This window comes from Pristiophorus japonicus, unplaced genomic scaffold, assembly GCF_044704955.1.
Source record: "Pristiophorus japonicus isolate sPriJap1 unplaced genomic scaffold, sPriJap1.hap1 HAP1_SCAFFOLD_262, whole genome shotgun sequence".
Taxonomy (NCBI): domain Eukaryota; kingdom Metazoa; phylum Chordata; class Chondrichthyes; family Pristiophoridae; genus Pristiophorus; species Pristiophorus japonicus.
The window spans coordinates 534,542-553,830 of NW_027252362.1; the positions used below are offsets into that span (position 1 = coordinate 534,542).

Here is a 19,289-nt window from a genome sequence, read left to right on the forward strand (position 1 = left end):
GGGGAAACAGTGAGACAGACCTTGGAGCAAGGGTCTGGTTATTGCCAAACAGCAAAGAAAATATTAATTCTGGAAGAACAATTTCCAAAAATGCAGTGACCCCGACGTGATTTGAACACGCAACCTTCTGATCTGGAGTCAGACACGCTACCATTGCGCCACGAGGTCTACACAGGAAGTGTGGGATGTTCGTCTATATGAAGGTTTCACAATACAAGTGGCTTTAAAATCCCTGCCCATTCCCACCAGGTGTCAGAAGCAACACTCACCTGCCAGTCACCGTATGTTTTTTTCTGAAACATTTGTGTTGCTTTCACGGGAAAGCATCATTAATTAACCCCTCACCTTTTTTTGCACAATGAAAGAAATGCTCACTGAGGGACAGTCGATACTTCAATCATTTGTCCTGTGCTTTGGGGAGCGGGGAGAGAAGTGGACCTGAGTCCATGATCGCATCGGCCATGATCGTATTCAATGTCGGAGCAGGCTCGAGGGGCGTATGGCCGACTCCTGCTCCTATTTCTTATGTTCTTATGCATGTTGACCCATTTTACACACTGTATTTTAGGAGTCTGGTTCAAAACCTTCATTGCCGATAACACCAGGAATCTGGGGCAACTTTTGTCAAATTTAACAGCACCGGTTAATCCTACCGTGCACAGAAAATAGAATCAGTAGTGAGGATAAAATCCCATGGTGCACATTTTCAGATTCAATGCAGTAGGATTTCAAATAAAGTGAAAGAATTTTACAGTGAAAAGATTTGGAAGTGTTAATTGTATTTATGTCTTTAATTAAACTTTGTGGCGTCTGACTCCCGTTCATGCCACTGCTGAATAAGAAAGGAGGGTTTGACGTTGACCAGACTGCACTGCCCCTGATATTTTTGAGCTCATCCTTTATATTCAGTGGTGTCTCGCCCTTTGATGGGCTGCAGTGTAGCGGATATCACGTTGGCCTCACACGCGAAAGGTCCCCGGTGGATCCGTTTTCTCTCACTGAAAGTTATCTATTTATTGAAGTGAAATAAAGAGCAATTAAGGAATAAGGGAGCCCTTTTGCCAGGAGAATAAATAGAAAATAAAAACAGCAAATGCTGGAAATCTCAGCAGGTCAGGCAGCATTTGCCAGGAGAATAAACTCGCCTCCGATTGTTCATCCACAGCAAGTTTAAACATAATGTTCGTGGCCAGGATTGAACCAGGGACCTGTCACATGTAAAGAAAACATGATAACCTCTGCACTACAGAAACCTCTGGCACAGCAGCCCCAACAAAGGGGAGCTGACCAGTGAGCTCCCTCTGTGCTGATCGGGAATGTGTTGGCTCAGCTTAAACAACTTCTGTCCCACACTGAAAGTTCTCAATCCTTCTCCTCCGCTGCCCTTTACAGAAATGTCACGGATCACCCAGCCACCGTGTTCACTTCCACATCCTCACAGTGGGGCCACAGAGGCTCCTACCATCTCCCCGCGATCAGTGAACTCACCCAGTTGACAAAATTACACCCCGAACACGTGCCCGGCAAAGGGCAGGAGAAGCCAGATAGTCTGTATGCTCGGTCTATCACAGAAAGTATTGGTATTCATGGTGATTACAGCAATTATTAATTGTCTCACAGTCCTCAATTATTTTAATGCAATGAACTGATCGAAGATCGAAACCAGATTAGTTCACCGGATCTTAACCCCGCGACCACCAGGGAACGGTTATGATACATGCAGATATATTTATATATATTTATATATGAACCTGAATATCAATGGCTAGCTACCTAGACCTCATGGTGCAACGGTAGTGCGTCTAACTTTGAGTGAGAGAAGTTGTTCCACAGAAACACCAATTTCATCTTTTGTTCCCTTTTAAACACTAGAAACTGAGACAGGGGGAATAAATAGGGAAATAAAAGCACAGGGATGCAGACAAGAGGTAGAGAGAAGGGGAAAGATACTGTCCCCACCCAGAACTAATGCAGAAACCCCTCTGCTGCGCTCGGGGTGGCCACCCACAGCCTGGATACACTAACGGGAGAACACCAGCGGCAGGTCAGGGCTATAAAAGGAACGGCGAGCGGCCCTGGGAGCAGCTTGGAGGTCCCGGGAGACTACTCCAGGGAGCAGCGCGAGCTGGTGCAGGAGGGCAGCGGCAGCGTAGAGTGATGTCATCAAGGTCCAGGTCGGTGATTGAAGTGTGGGCAGATACAGCAGGAGCGGCGAGATCGGGGCGAAGGAGTGGTGAGAGACTGTAGAGGGATGTGATCGGGGCCGAGGGGAGGCATGAGTTCAGGGTCAGGGGCCCAGGGGCAGCACGGGCCAGCCCACACTGCGATATGTGTGTGCACTAGGTCCATGCAGCAGAGCTGGTCTCCAGTTGTCTTGGTTAACCCTTGCCACTGGACCAAGACCTCGCTCTGTCAAGCCCGTGTGATGGCTGGGATGCAACGGCCACCACACGTTAAAAAAATCCATGCACAGTCATCTTCCACACTTCGGAATGTAGTTTGGGTCTTTCATTTAAACGCCTGTGAACTCATCCTTTTTCGGCGTGGAAGCAAGTCATCCTCGTTTCGTGGGACCGCCTATGATGATGATGATGACGGATACATTAACGTCCCAACAGCTCATTGACTGCAGGAGTGGGATCGTGTGGCACTTCAGAAGACATGTCGAAAAGGCAAAGTCACTGATTCCGTCTCATGTGCTCCTCCAATCAAGAATAGCAACACACTAAAAATGCTTCAATAATGGTTACACCTTATCTCCACATTTGCTAAACAGTTGCCTTGTTGGTTTATCAGTATGCTTGTAGCTTTGGGGTTCTTAATTGAAATTTGCGAGTGTTTCTGGGTTCAAATCCCGCATGAACACTCAATTTGCCGCAAATTTTGAATTTGCGTCAACATTTTGCAAAGAAGGACTTGCATTTCTGCAGTGCCTGTCAGGAATTCATGACGCCCAAAAGCGCTTTACAGCTATGGAGTTACCTTTGAAGTGTTGCCATGTGAGGAAAGATGTACCCAAATCACCCCACACGAACCTCAACTCTTTGCGAAGGAGTTCATAGAATCATTGAAGTTTACAGCACAGAAGGAGGCCATTTCGGCCCATCATGTCCGCGCCGGCCAACAAGAGACGATCCAGCCTAATCCCAATTTCCAGCTCTAGGTCCATAACCCTGCAGGTTACGGCACTTCAGGTGCACATCCAAGCACTTTTTAAATGTTGTGAGGGTTCTGCCTCTACCACCCTTTCAGGCAGTGAGTTCCAGACCCCCACCACCCTCTGCGTGAAGAAATTTCTTCTCTAAATTTTCTACCAATTACTTTAAATTTATGCCTCCTTATTGTTGACCCCCTCTGCTAAGTGAAATAGGCCCTTTCTATCCACTATATCTAGGCCCCTCATAATTTTATACACCTCAGTGAGGCCTCCTCTCAGCCTCCTCTGTTCCAGGGAAAACAAACCCAGCCGATCGAATCTGTCCTCATCGATAGGATTCTCCACTCCCGGCAACATCCTCGTAAATCTCCTCTGTGCCCTCTTCAGTGCAATCACGTACTTCCTGTAATACAGCGAAGAGAACTGCACGCAGTACTCCAGCTGTGGCCTTACCAGTGTTTTATACAGTACAAGTATAAATCCCCACCCCATCTCTTGTAATCTATGCCTCGGCTAATAAAGGCAAGCATTCCATATTCCTTCTTAACCACCTTATCTACCTGGCCTACTACTTTCAGGGATCTGTGGACATGCACTCCCTGGATTCTGTGAGGACCCAGATGATTGGAAAACTGCAAATATAACGGCCCTATTTAAAAAAGGAGGCAGACAAAAAGCAGGAAGCTATAGACCAGTTAGTCTAACACCTGTGGTTGGGAAAATGTTGGAGTCCATTATTAAAGAAGCAGTAGAAGGACAGTTGGAAAAAATAATTCAATCAAACAGAGTCAGCAGGGATTTATGAAGGGAAGTCATGTTTGACAAATTTGCTGGAATTGTTTGAGGATGTAATGCACAGGTTGGATAAAGATAAACCCGTGGATGTGATGTATTTTGACTTCTAGAAGGCATTTTCCTAATAGCTTTGGACCATCCCCAGCAACGATCCACAAATGTAACCTGTGCATCGCGCTGCCATGGGACACCTGGACATCCACGCTGCCAACGACTGGGATGTATCGTTTGTGTAGGTCAGCAGTTTCACTTCGATCAGGATCATTTTAGGTCGTTCGATTGGATTGTCCCAGAGTTTCTCAAAGGCTGCCTGATTCATCAGTGACTGGCTCGCCCCTGTGTCCATCTCCATCGTGACTGGAACATAGTTGACTTCAACTTCCATTTTCACCGGGGAACTCTCGGTGGTGCAGGTTAACACTACGTACACCTCATCGTCGCTGGACTCCGGATGATCAGCCAACTCTTCATCGACTCGGTGAGTACAATTTCTCTTGCATATTTGCTGGAGGTGGCCCTTCATGTTACAGCCTTTGCAAGTATAGTCTTTATTGCGGCACTGGTGGGCCCTGTGATTTCCTCCACAGCGCCAGCATGGGGTTGGCCGGTTGGCCCCATGTGGCGGACTCAGGATTGTGGGACTCGGGGTTCTGTTCTCTCTTCCCTGAGAGAGACTGCTAGCAGCAGCCCTGCCTCTAAAAGGCACCTTTCGGTTCACAGTACTTGCCGGGTTAGAGTCCTGGGGGTGAGACATCCACTTGGAATCGCAGGCCGAGATCATGAACGCCTGGCTCACGTTAATTGTCTTCTGCAGGGTGACCGTGGTGTCCGCAGAGAGCAGTTTGTGGAGAAGGCCCTTGTGACCGATTCCAATAACAAAGATGTCCCTTAGTGCTACGGTGAGGTGATTGCTAAAATACGTGGTACAGCCAATCGTCTCAGGTCTGCAGCATATTTTGCAATTTCTTGGCCTTCGGATCCACCGGTGGGGAGAGAACCGGTGTCTGGCTGTGAGGATGCTCTCTATCGGTTTGAGCTGTTCCTGTATCAGCGTTACGAGCTCCAGATATGTTATTGTCTTCTCTGGGACTAGCAGGTCCCTGACAAGGCCATAGATGGTGGGCCCAAAACTGCTGAGCAGGATAGCTCTGCACTTATCAGCCAGCGAGGTCGGGTCGTCTCCCCCCACGTCATTGGCAATAAAGAAGTGTTCGAGCCTTTCCACAAAGGCCTCCCAATCTTCCCCATCGGCGAACTGTTCGAACGTGCCAAGGTTAGCCATTGTCACATGGAAATTCGTATTCTCGTCACCAGTTATTGTGTCTGTAAGCACTCTCGTAATGACTCCACGAGGTAAGGTATTGTACTTGAACTGTGGTGACCTTGGTCCACTTATTGCAGCTCCTGAGTGAGGGTACAGTACTGTGAGCTCTCTTTTATACCTGGTTACCTGTCGTGTAAAGGTGACCCCGAGGTCTCCACCAGTTGCACCCTCTGGTGGTACAAGCATAGTGTGTGTACAGTGTGAAGATACATCCAGTGGTCTTATGTAACTGTACATTGAGTGTACAGGGTGTATACTTATTTTATACATACACAACAAAGATCATCGGTTAATTAATGGTGTTTTCCCGTGAAAGCAGGATAAAATTTATCGATGATTTAATTTTGCATTTAGAAAGACATGGGTTAATCACGGATAGTCAGCATGGATTTGTTCAGGGAAGGTTTAGTCTGACTCACTTGATTGAATTTTTTGAGGAGGTAACCAAGTGGATTGATGATGTAGTGTTTCAGGATTTTAGCAAAGCTTTCGCCAAGTTCCCACCTGGAAGACTGGTCACGAAAGTAAAAGCCCATGGGATCCAGGGCAATGTGGCAAGTTGGATCCAAAATTGGCTCAGAGGCAGGAAGCAAAGGGTAATGTTTGATGGGATTGTTTGGGACTGGAAGGATGGTTCTAGTGGGGTTCCACAGGGCTCAGTGCTCGTTCCCTGGCTTTTAGTGGCAACATCAATGATCTAAACTTAAATATAGGAGGTCTGATTAAAACGTTTACAGGTGATTCTAATTTAATCCAGATAAGTGTGAGGCTGTGCATTTGGGGAAGGCAAACAAGGAAAGAAACACACATTAAATGGTCCGACATTGAGAAGTGTGGAAGAACAAAGGGACCTTGGAGTGTATGTCCACAGATCCCTGAAGGTAGCAGGCCAGTTGGATAAGGTGGGTAAGAAGACACACGGAATGCTTACCTTTATTGGCTGAGGCATGGGATAGAAGAGCAGGTTGGTTATGCTTGAAATGTATAAAACACTGGTTCGGCCACAGCTGGAGTATTGCATGTAGTTCTGGTCACCGTATTACAGGAATTACGTGATTGTATGAGAGGGTACAGAGGAGATTTACGAGGATGTTGCCAGGCGTGTAGAATCTTAGCTATGAGGACAGATTGGATCGGCTGGGTTTGTTTTCATTGGAACAGAGGAGGCTGAGGGGAGACAACATTGAGATGTATAAAATTATGAGGGGCCAAGATAGAGTGAATAGCAGAGGGGTCAACAACCAGGGGGCATATATTTAAAGTAATTGGTAGAAGGTTTAAAGAGGATTTGAAGGTAAAATTCTTCATGCAGAGGTTTGTGGGGGTCAGGAACTCGCTGCCTGAAAGAATGGCGGAGGCAGATACCACATTTAAAAAGTATTTGGATGTGCACCTGAAGTGCCGTAACCTGCAGGGTTATGGACCCAGAGCTGGAAAGTGGGATGAAGCTGGATCGCCTCTTGTTGGCCGGGGTGGAAGTGATGGGCCAAAATGGCCTCCTTCTGTGCTGCAAACTTCTATCATTCTATAATTCTATGAAAAAATTAAATGTCCAAAGTGGGTGTCGAAACCACGACCCTGAGATTAAAAGTCCTATATTTCACCGACTGAGGTCGCCAGGCTTCTGCCAAACATACCGTTCTCTCACTGATTGCAGACAGTCGCCTGTTGGCTCTGCCCCAGATGTTTAAACTTGCTGTCGAGGAACTGCCAGGATCTTCTTGAATGGTGGACCAGGCTCGAGGGGCCGAATGGCGTACTCCGGCCCATAATTCGTACATCTTATGAACTTTTCATAGGAGAACCAACTTGCCCCTGAGCATGCATGAGGAGAAAGCTATAGAAAATATTCCCGCCTGGTGAGCTTTCGCGTGTGAGGCGAATGTGTTAACCGCGACACTGCGGAAACATCTCCACTTTCAGCACCAGGTCAGACGGAAATGTTAAGCGAGCAGGTGAACTGCTGAATCCCAGTTTTAAGGAGTTGGTCGTGGTGTCAAACAATGAGTTTCACTTAATGATTAAAAATAATAAATGTCAGAAGTTGGATTCAAACCCACACCTCCAGCGGTGTGTGTGGCCACCTGCAAGTTGATTTTGAACTGCTGTGTCCTGTCACATGAATTAAATGAGGGCAGCAGGCGTATCTCTGCCTGACACCAGGGAAACAATGAGACAGACATTGGAACAAGGATCTGGTTATTGCCAAACAGCAAAGAAAATATTAATGCTGAAAGAACAGTGACCCCGACGAGATTTGAACACGCAACCTTCTGATCTGGAGTCAGACACGCTACCGTTGCGCCAAGAGGCCTACACAATGTGTTTGAGATGTTCCTCTATATGAAGCTTTCACAATTCAAGGGGCTTTAAATTCCCCGCCCATTCCCACCAGGTGTCAGAAGCAACGCTCACCTGCCAGTCACATTATGTTTTTTTCTTAAACGTTTGTGTTGCGTTCATGGAAAAGCATCATTAATTAACCCGTCACCTTCTTTTGCACAATGAAAGAAATGCTAACTGAGGGACAGTCGATACTTCAATCATTTGTCCTGTGCTTTGGGGAGCGGGCAGGGAAGTGGACCTGAGTCCATGATCGCATCGACCATGATCGTATTAAATGGTGGAGCAGACTCGAGGGGCGTATGACCGACTCCTGCTCCTATTTCTTTTGTTCTTATGTTCTTCAGCATGTTAACCCATTTTACACACTGTATTGCCGATGTCACCAGCAATCCGGGGCAACTTTTGTCAAATTTAACAGCTTCGGTTATTCCTTCCGTGCACAGAAAATAGAATCAGTGGTGAAGATAAAATCCCACGGTGCTCATTTTCAGATTCAACGCAGTAGGATTTCAAATAAAGTGAAAGAATGTTACAGTGAAAAGATTTGGAAGTGTTACTTGTATTTGTTTCTTTAATTAAATTTGTGGCGTCTGACTCCCGTTCATGCCATTGCTGAATAAGAAAGGAGGGTTTGACGTTGACCAGACTGCACTGCCCCTGATATTTCAGAGCTCATCCTTTATATTCAGTGGTTTCTCGCCCTTTGATGGGCTGCAGTGTGGCGGATATCACGTTGGCCTCACATGCGAAAGGTCCCCGGTGGATCCGTTTTCTCTCACTGAAAGTTATCTATTTATTGGTTAAATAAAGAGCAATTCAGGAATAAGGGAGCCCTTTTACCAGGAGAATAAATAGCAAATAACGACAGCAAATGCTGGAAATCTCAGCAGGTCAGGCAGCATTTGCCAGGAGAATAAACTCGCCTCCGATTGTTCCCTTATAGCAAGTTTAAACATCATGTTTTTACCCAGAATCAAACCGGGTACTTTTCACGTGTAAAACAAATGTGATAACCACTACACTACAGAAACCTCTGGCATAGCAGCCGCAACAGAGCGGAGCTAACCAGTGAGCTCCCTCTGTGCTGATCGGGAATGTGTTGGCTCACCTCAAACAACTTCTGTCCCACACTGAAAGTTCTCAATCCTTCTCCTCTGCTGCCCTTTACAGAAATGTCACGGATCACCCAGCCACCGTGTTCACTTCCACATCCTCACAGTGGGGCCACAGAGGCTCCTACCGTCTCCCCGCGATCAGTGAACTCGCCCAGTTTACTAAATTAAACCCCGAACACGTGCCCGGCAATGGGCAGGAGAAGTCAGATAGTCTGTAAGCTCGGTCTATCGCAGAAAGTATTGGTATTCATGGTGATTACAGCAATTATTAAACGTCTCACAGACCTCAATTATTTTTATGCGATGAAATGATCGAGAATTGAAACCAGTTTAGTGTGCCGGATCTTGACCCCGCGACCACCAGGGAACAGTTATGATACATGCAGATATATTTATATATATTTATATATGAACCTGAATATCAACGGCTAGCTACCTAGACCTCATGGTGCAACGGTAATGCGTCTATCTTTGAGTGAGAGAAATTGTTCCACAGTGATACCCATTTCATCTTTTGTTCCCTTTTAAACACGAGAAACTGAGACAGGGGGAATAAATAGAGAAATAAAAGCCCAGGGATACAGACAAGAGGAAGAGAGAAGGGGAAAGATACTGTCCCCACCAAGAACTAATGCAGAAACCCCTCTGCTGCGCTCGGGGTGGCCACCCACAGCCTGGATACACTAACGGGAGAACACCAGCGGCAGGTCGGGGCCATAAAAGGAACGGCGAGCGGCCCTGGGAGCAGCTTGGAGGTCCCGGGAGACTGCTCCAGGGAGCAGCGCGAGCTGGTGCAGGAGGGCGGCGGCAGCGAAGAGTGACGTCATCAAGGTCCAGGTCGGTGATAGGAGGGTGCGCAGATACAGCAGGAGCGGCGAGATCGGGGCGAAGGAGCGGCGAGAGACGGCAGAGGGACGTGATCGGGGCCCAGCGGAGGCATGAGTTTGGGACCAGGGGCCCAGGGTTAGCACGGGCCAGCCCACACTGCGACATGTGTGTGCACTAGGTCCGTGCAGCAGAGCTGGTCGCCTGTCGTCTTGCTTAACCCTTGTCACTGGACCAAGACATCGCTCTGTCAAGCCCGTGTGATGGCTGGGGTGCAACGGCCACCACACGTTAAAAAAATCCACGCACAGGCATCTTCCACCCTTCGGGATGTCGTTCGGGTCCTTCATTGAAACACCTGTGAACTCATCCTTTTTCGGCGTGGAAGCAAGTCATCCTCGTTTCGAGGGACCGCCTATGATGATGATGATGATGGATACATTAACGTTCCAACAGCTCATTGACTGCAGGAGTGGGACCGTGTGGCGCTTCAGAAGACATGTCGAAAAGGCAAAGTCACTGATTCCGTCTCATGTGCTCCTCCGATCAAAAACAGCAACGCACGCTAAAAATGCTTCAATAATGGTTACATCTTATCTCCACATCAGCTAAGCAGGTAGTTTGTTGGTCTAGGGGTATGATTCTTGTTTCGTGGTTGTTATTTGAAATTTGCAGAAAGATCCTGGCTTCAAATCCCAGACCAGCCTTGAGTTTGCATTGAACGTTTGCAAAGAAGGACTTGCATTTCTGCAGCTTCTGTCAGGAACTCATTACGACCCAAAGCGCTTTACAGCCGTTGAGTTGCCTTTGAAATGTTGTCATGTGAGGAAAGATGTGCCCAAATCACCTCAACTCTTTGCAAACGAGTTCATAGAATCAAAGAAGTTTGCAGCATGGAAGGAGGCCATTTTGGCCATCGTGTCCACGCCGGCCAACAAGAGGCTATCCAGCCTAATCCCACTTTCCAGCTCGAGGTCCATAAACCTGCAGGTTGCGGCACTTCAGGTGCACATCCAAGCACTTTTTAAATGTGGTGAGGGTTTCTGCCTCTACCACACTTTCAGGCAGTGAGTTCCAGACCCCCACAACCCTCTGCGTGAAGAAATATCCCCTCTAAACTTTCTCCCAATTACTTTAAATTTATGCCTCCTTGTTGTTGATCCCTCTGCTAAGGGAAATAGGTCCTTTCTATCCACTATATCTCGAACCCTCATAATTTTATACACCTCAATGAGATCTCCCCTCAGGCTCTGTTCCATGGAAAACAAACCCAGCCGATCTAATCTGTCCTCATGGCGAAGATTCTCCACTCCCGGCAACATCCTCGTAAATCTCCTCTGCACCATTTTCAGTGCAATCATGTCCTTCCTGTATAATGGCGACCAGAACTGCAAGCAGTACTCCAGCTGTGACCAAACCTGCCCCACCGACCCCATCTCTTGTATTCTATGCCTCGGCTAATAAAGGCAAGCATTCCATATTCCTTCTCAACCACCTTATCTACCTGGCCTGCTACTTTCAGGGATCTGTGGACATGCACTGCCTGGATTCTGGGGAGGACCCAGCAGATTGGAAAACTGCAAATGTAATGCCCCTATTTAAAAAAGGAGGCAGACAAAAAGCAGGAAACTATAGACCAGTTAGCCTATCATCTGTGGTTGGGCAAATGTTGGAATCCATTATTAAAGAAGCAGTAGCAGGACATAGAAACATCGAAACATAGAAAATAGGTGCAGGAGTAGGCCATTCGGCCCTTCGAGCCTGCACCACCATTCAATAAGATCATGGATGATCATTCAGCTCAGTACACCTTTCCTGCTTTCTCTCCATACCCCTTGATCCCTTTAGCTATAAGGGCCACATCTAACTCCCTCTTGAATATATCTAACAACCTGGCATCAACAACTCTGCGGCAGAGAATTCCACAGGTTAACAAATCTCTGAGTGAAGAAGTTTCTCCTCATCTCAGTCCTAAATGGCTTACCCCTTATCCCTTAGACTCCGACCCCTGGTTCTGGGCTTCCCCAACATCGGGACATGTCCAGTCCCGTCAGAATTTTATATGTTTCCATGAGATCCCCTCTCATTCTTCCAAACTCCAGTGATCTCTCGATCCCTTGATTCCCCGAGATTCGAAAAATCTATCTAACGCAGCCTTGAATATATTCAGAGACTCAGCATCCACAGGCCTGTGGGGCAGAAAATTCCAAAGATTCATATCTCTCTGAATGAAAAAATTACTCCTCATCTCTGTCTTAAATGGCCGATCACTTAACCTGAGACTGTACCCCCTGGTTCTAGACACTCCAGCCCGGGGGAAACAACCTCTCAGCATCTACCCTGTTAATCCCCTTCAGAATATTGTGTGTTTCAATGAGATCACCTCGCATTCTTCTAAACTCCGGAGAGTATCGGCCCATTCTACACAATCTCTCAACTTAAGACAGTCCTCTCATCCCAGGAATCAATCTGGTGAACCTCTGTTGTACCTCCTCCCAGGCAAATATTTCCTTCCTCAAATAAGGAGACCAAAACTGTGTGCAGTACTCCAGGTGTGGTCTCACCAGGGCCCTGTACAACTGTAGCAAGACTTCCTTACTCTTGTACTGTGGACTATATATTAGGTACTATGGGGCGAGTGCCGTGTTTTTTTGCTGTTTCGATGGATGTATAAAAAGTTATTAAAATTTGACAGTTGCTAGGCAAACATATTTGTATTTCCTTCAGTGTCCTCCTTGCTCTTCAAGGACTAGATTTTCCCCAAGCAGTTTTGTCGGCTCACTGACCTCAAGCGCACCGACTTTGCGCGCTGGAAACGGCTCGGGGAAAAACTCGCCCCATCCTGGCCGCTGTGTACAGTCCCCAGAGTCCTGGCGTGGTGTCGATGGGGAAGTGGGGGGCGGAGCCAAATGCCTGCGCCGAAAACACTGCCGGCACCTTCGCGCATGCGCAGTAGGGAGATAAAAGTTGGCACTCTGCCATTTTTAAACAGTGTCAAACCCGATGAAAAGCACAGCAGCTTCTCAGCATCTCCGGTCGCTCGGCGGGCTCTCCCCCCGTCCCGCCCCGATAAAACGTACAGCTCCAGCAGCTGCAACTTCTCCGGTCCACAAGCTCACACTTCTCCGGTGTGTAGAGGCAGTATTCCCCCTTCTCTCTTCCACTTGTCTCTATCCCTCGGCTTTGTTTTCTGGATTTATTCCCCCGGCCTCATTTTATGTGTTTAAAAGGGAACAAAATAGGAAGTGTGTGACACTCTGCAACAATTTCTCTCACTCAAATGTATCTATTTAGTGAAGTGAAATAAAGAGCAATTAGAAACATAGAAACATAGAAAATAGGTGCAGGAGCAGGCCATTCAGCCCTTCTAGCCTGCACCACCATTCAATGAGTTCATGGCTGAACATGAAACTTCAGTACCCCCTTCCTGCTTTCTCGCCATAACCCTTGATCCCCCGAGTAGTAAGGACTTCATCTAACTCCCTTTTGAATATATTTAGTGAATTTGCCTCAACTACTTTCTGTGGTAGAGAATTTCACAGGTTCACCACTCTCTGGGTGAAGAAGTTCCTCCGCATCTCGGTCCTAAATGGCTTACCCCTTATCCTCAGACTGTGACCCCTGGTTCTGGACTTCCCCAACATTGGGAACATTCTTCCTGCATCTAACCTGTCTAAACCCGTCAGAATTTTAAACGTTTCTGTGAGGTCCCCTCTCATTCTTCTGAACGCCAGTGAATACAAGCCCAGTTGATCCAGTCTTTCTTGATATGTCAGTCCCGCCATCCCGGGAATCAGTCTGGTGAATCTTCGCTGCACTCCCTCAATAGCAAGAATGTCCTTCCTCAAGTTAGGAGACCAAAACTGTACACAATACTCCAGGTGTGGCCTCACCAAGGCCCTGTACAACTGTAGCAACACCTCCCTGCCCCTGTATTCAAATCCCCTCGCTATGAAGGCCAACATGCCATTTGCTTTCTTAACCGCCTGCTGTACCTGCATGCTAACCTTCAATGAGTGATGTACCATGACACCCAGGTCTCGTTGCACCTTCCCTTTTCCTAATCTGTCACCATTAAGATAATAGTCTTTCTCTCTGTTTTTACCACCAAAGTGGATAACCTCACATTTATCCACATTATACTTCATCTGCCATGCATTTGCCCACTCACCTAACCTATCCAATCACTCTGCAGCCTAATAGCATCCTCCTCGCAGCTCACACTGCCACCCAACTTAGTGTCATTCGAAAATTAGGAGATACTGCATTAAATCCCCTCGTATAAATCATTAATGTACTATGTAAACAGCTGGGGCCCCAGCACAGAACCTTGCGGCACCCCACTAGTCACTGCCTGCCATTCTGAAAAGTACCCGTTTACTCCTACTCTTTGCTTCCTGTCTGCCAACCAGTTCTCAATCCACGTCAGCACACTACCCCCAATCCCATGTGCTTTAACTTTGCATATTAATCTCTTGTGTGGGACCTTGTCGAAAGCCTTCTGAAAGTCCAAATATACCACATCAACTGGTTCTCCTTTGTCCACTTTACTGGAAACATCCTCAAAAAATTCCAGAAGATTTGTCAAGCATGATTTCCCTTTCACAAATCCATGCTGACTTGGACCTATCATGTCACCATTTTCCAGATGCACTGCTATGACATCCTTAATAATTGATTCCATCATTTTACCCACTACTGAGGTCAGGCTGACCGGTCTATAATTCCCTGTTTTCTCTCTCCCTCCTTTTTTAAAAAGTGGGGTTACATTGGCTACCCTCTACTCCATAGGAACTGATCCAGAGTCAATGGAATGTTGGAAAATGACTGTCAATGCATCCGCTATTTCCAAGGCCACCGCCTTAAGTACTCTGGGATGCAGTCCATCAGGCCCTGGGGATTTATCGGCCTTCAATCCCATCAATTTCCCCAACACAATTTCCCGACTAATAAAGTATCCTTCAGTTCCCCCTCCTTACTAGACCCTCTGACCCCTTTTATATCCGGAAGGTTGTTTGTATCCTCCTTAGTGAATACCGAACCGAAGTACTTGTTCAATTGGTCTGCCATTTCTTTGTTCACCGTTATGACTTCCCCTGATTCTGACTGCAGGGGACCTACGTTTGTCTTTACTAACCTTTTTCTCTTTACATACCTATAGCTACTTTTGCAATCCACCTTAATGTTCCCTGCAAGCTTCTTCTCGTACTCCATTTTCCCTGCCCTAATCAAACCCTTTGTCCTCCTCTGCTGAGTTGTAAATTTCTCCCAGTCCCCAGGTTCGCTGCTATTTCTGGCCAATTTGTATGCCACTTCCTTGGCTTTAATACTATCCCTGATTTCCCTCGATAGCCACGGTTGAGCCACCTTCCCTTTTTTATTTTTACACCAGACAGGAATGTACAATTGTTGTAATTCATCCATGCGGTCTCTAAATGTCTGCCATTGCCCATCCACAGTCAACCCCCTAAGTATCATTCGCCAATCTATCCTAGCCAATTCACGCCTCATACCTTCAAAGTTACCCTTCTTTGAGTTCTGGACCATGGTCTCTGAATTTACTGTTTCATTCTCCATCCTAATGCAGAATTCCACCATATTATGGTCACTCTTCCCCAAGGGGCCTCGCACAATGAGATTGCTAATTAATCCTCTCTCATTACACAACACCCAGTCTAAGATGGCCTCCCCCCTAGTTGGTTCCTCAACATATTGGTCTCGAAAACCATCCCTTATGCACTCCAGGAAATCCTCCTCCACCGTATTGCTTCCAGTTTGGCTACCCCAATCTATGTGCATATTAAAGTCACCCATTATAACTGCTGCACCTTTATTGCATGCACCCCTAATTTCCTTTTTGATGCCCTCCCCAACATCCCTATTACTGTTTGGTGGTCTGTACACAACTCCTACTAACGTTTTTTGCCCTTTGGTGTTCTGCAGCTCTACCCATATAGATTCCACATCATCCAAGCTAATGTCTTTCCTAACTATTGCATTAATCTCCTCTTTAACCAACAATGCTACCCCACCTCCTTTTCCTTTTATTCTATTCTTCCTGAATGTTGAATACCCCTGAATGTTGAGTTCCCAGCCCTGATCATCCTGGAGCCACGTCTCCGTAATCCCAATCACATCATATTTATTAACATCTATTTGCACAATTAATTAATCCACCTTATTGCGGATACTCCTTGCATTAAGACACAAAGCCTTCAGGCTTGTTTTTTTAACACCCTTTGTCCTTTTAGAATTTTTCTGTACAGTGGCCCTTTTTGTTCTTTGTCTTGGGTTTCTCCGCCCTCCATTTTTCCTCATCTCCTTTCTGTCTTTTGCTTTTGCCTCCTTTTTGTTTCCCTTTGTCTCCCTGCATTGGTTCCCATCCCCCTGCCATATTAGTTTAAATCCTCCCCAACAATACTAGCAAACACTCCCCCTAGGACACTGGTTCCGGTCCTGCCCAGGTGCAGACCGTCCGGTTTGTACTCGTCCCACATCCCCCAGAACCGGTCCCAATGCCCCAGGAATTTGAATCCCTCCCTGCTGCACTACTGCTCAAGCCACGTATTCATCTGCGCTATCCTGCGATTCCTACTCTGACTATCACGTGGCACTGGTAGCAATCCCGAGATTACTACTTTTGAGGTCCTACTTTTTAATTTAGCTCCTAGCTCCTTAAATTCGTTTCGCAGGACCTCATCCCTTTTTTTACCTATGTCGTTGGTACCAATGTGCACCACGACAACTGGCTGTTCTCCCTCCCATTTCAGAATGTCCTGCACCCGCTCCGAGACATCCTTCACCCTTGCACCAGGGAGGCAACATACCATCCTGGAATCTCGGTCCCGGCCGCAGAAACGCCTATCTATTCCCCTCACCATTGAATCCCCTATCATTATTGCTGTCCCACTCTTTTTCTTGCCCTCCTGTGCAGCAGAGCCAGCCACGGTGCCATGAACTTGGCTGCTGCTTGCCTCCCCTGATGAGTCATCCCCCTCAACAGTACTCAAAATAAAAGAATAAGGGAGAAGCCAATGTCGCCCTTTTGACAGGAGAATAAAACTCGCCCATGGCTGTTCATCCACAGCAAGCTTAAACATAATCTTCCTGCACGGGATCCTTTCACGTGGAAAGCAAACGTGATAACGGCTCCACTGCGGAAACCGCTCTGACCAGAAGTACAGCAGAGGGCAGCTGACCAGTGAATGCCTTCTGTGCTGATCGGGAATGTGTTGGCTCACCTTAAACAACTTCTGTCCCTCACTGACAGCTGTCAATCCTTCTCCTCCGCTGCCCTTTACACAAACATGTCACTGATCCCCACCCACCACCCCACATCCCCATCGTGTTATCTTCCATGTTAGCACAGTGGGGCCGCGGAGGCACCTACTCTTTCCCCGCGGTTAGTGAACTCAGTCAGTCTGTAAAATTAAAGGGGAACAAGTGTCCCGCAAAGGGCAGGGGAAGGAAGAGAGTCTGTAACCTGGGTTTAATTGTTTGTCAAAGGCTACCCGTCCTGTTGTGTATTTCCAGCAGTTTCCTACTTTCACAGGTGGAGATACCGGGGCTGGACCATGCTCCTAAAATACAATGTGGTCGGGATAAAAGTTCCTCACATATCAGGGCAAAATAAATGATTGAAGTTCTACATTGATTAATTAATGATGTTTAAATCAATGAATCTTTTTTTCCACATGAGATGCATGTAACTCTTTCTTTCTAAGGTTTTAATTTTGATGGAAGTGCAATTTCCCTGGCCGGAAATCGACCCAGGGCCGCGGTGGTGAGAGCGCCGAATCCTAATCACTGGACCACCAGGGAACGCTGCATTGCTGCATCGCTGCATCGTAATGCTTGGTGTCATTATTGTCCTTTTCAATCCACTTGTTTCACACCGAAACACATCGTAACCTTGATCTGAACTTAACTTCACGTGATTCTTTTGACATCACCATTAAATGATAAGGTAAAACCACTCCTTATACCACCGAAAAACAGCTTCGATTGCAGGTCAGGGCGGGAACTTCTGGAACAGCTTTTTTCAATTCAAAACCTTATAAAATTGACGACATGCAGCTAATATGAAAAAATAAGAATTCATTTAATCACCGTTAAATAATCGATCACCTTTTTCAGGATGAAATAAATAATAATATAGTTACTGAGGGACAGTATTATCTTTAATCATTCATTTTCTCTTTACATGTGCTAAATTTTTATCCCTATCTCATTTGCATGCTGTCTGAGAAATTGTCAGTGTTTATGACTCAGTTGTAAAACCATTGATTGTGTGTGTGTCTATTCTTGATAGGAGGAGCACTTGAGACCGAAGTTCCAGTTCGATATATGCATCAATAGAATCAATTTTCACCAGTTTCTTTAAACCCAATAACATAATTTATTTTGATTGGACTGGATGGAGGAACTTGATCCATGTAAAAAATTGTTATCGTTTTATTTGTGCTGAATGCTCATAAAAGTATTGGAGTGGGAACTCACTGGATAACAGCAAAGCTGGCAATGTTTGCGGAATATTTTCGTGCAGCCAAAATGCACAATGACAACCCGGAACTGTGCGGCACCGAATCCTCGGGGAAAAACATTAAAAGGCTTCGCCCGGAGATGGGTTTTGATTACCCACCTTTCAGTTACCAGCCGAATGCGCTAAACCATTGTGCCACAGATACACACTGAAAGACATGCAAAACCAGGGTGTCAGTCAGTTAAAGCTTCAGATTGCTCCGACCGGGATGGAACTTCTCCACTCTCAGTTGTACTTTTCCCAAGTAAAGGGTGGGACATTCATTGTGGATGTGTGGAAGGAGTCTGGTCCCGCACACTGCAGACACTTCCATGTCACCGCCAACCAGCTCTCCCACAACCGGTGTGATCTACCTTCCAGCCTTCCAGTGCCTTGTCTGTGACGAAGTATGTTTCAAAAGTTTTGGAATAGTTGGTTCCATGGTGTAATGGTGAGCCCTCTTGATTTTAAATCTAGCGATCTGAGTTTAAATCTCGGTGAAACCTAAATTCTTGTTGTCCCAGCTGCTGAAAATTTGGGACAAACAAGTGAAAGATACCTGGTGCTGGTGGGCAGTTTTGTTGCCTTTTTCACTGATGCTTGATCTACAAGTCTAGTTGTCAAATTGTGTGCTCAACCGTCAGTTATATGCGACAAATCAGCGGAGGACAAATCACTTTGTTGTCTAATGCTGTCTTTGCCTGCACAATGTGTGCTGAGATTATCTGTGCAATATGCATTCTGCAGGATGAATAAAAGCAATGATTTTTGAAATGCAGGCACTGCATGTTTTGCACTCGACAAAACGTTGCATTTTCTTTTCATTAATTTTACATTAATGCAAAGCAATGCCAACGCACTTTTTACGTGGCAAGATCGATAATTAGCAGAGCAGAATGAAGAGATCGCAAAGGTTCTGTTTAAAGAATGGACTCAGTCGAGAATATTTTGTGGATTTTATTTTTCTGAGGCTATCTTCCCTGTGCTGGGAAAACCCTGCGCAGATATGTGAAAAAGCTGTTTTTTTTAAAACTCCAGAGACCGCATGGCAGTTAGCTGGGACAAAAGAGCTGTCAGTCATCCATTGACAAAAGAGCTGTCGGCCAGGAAGGGGGGCCACTGACAAAGCCACTCTAATTTGTAAAAGCACTTCTCACCTCCATCTCAGAAGGAGACACAGAACAATGAACCCACCAGCCTGGCCAG

At 46.4% G+C, this 19,289-nt stretch overlaps 1 non-coding gene across 1 annotated transcript; it reads right to left on the reverse strand.

The window, feature by feature from the left end:
• Positions 1 to 96: 96 nt before the first annotated feature.
• trnaw-cca (transfer RNA tryptophan (anticodon CCA)) lies at positions 97 to 168 on the reverse strand. Its single transcript has one exon. It is a non-coding gene; the product is annotated as a tRNA-Trp (tRNA).
• Between the last annotated feature and the right edge of the window lie 19,121 nt (positions 169 to 19,289).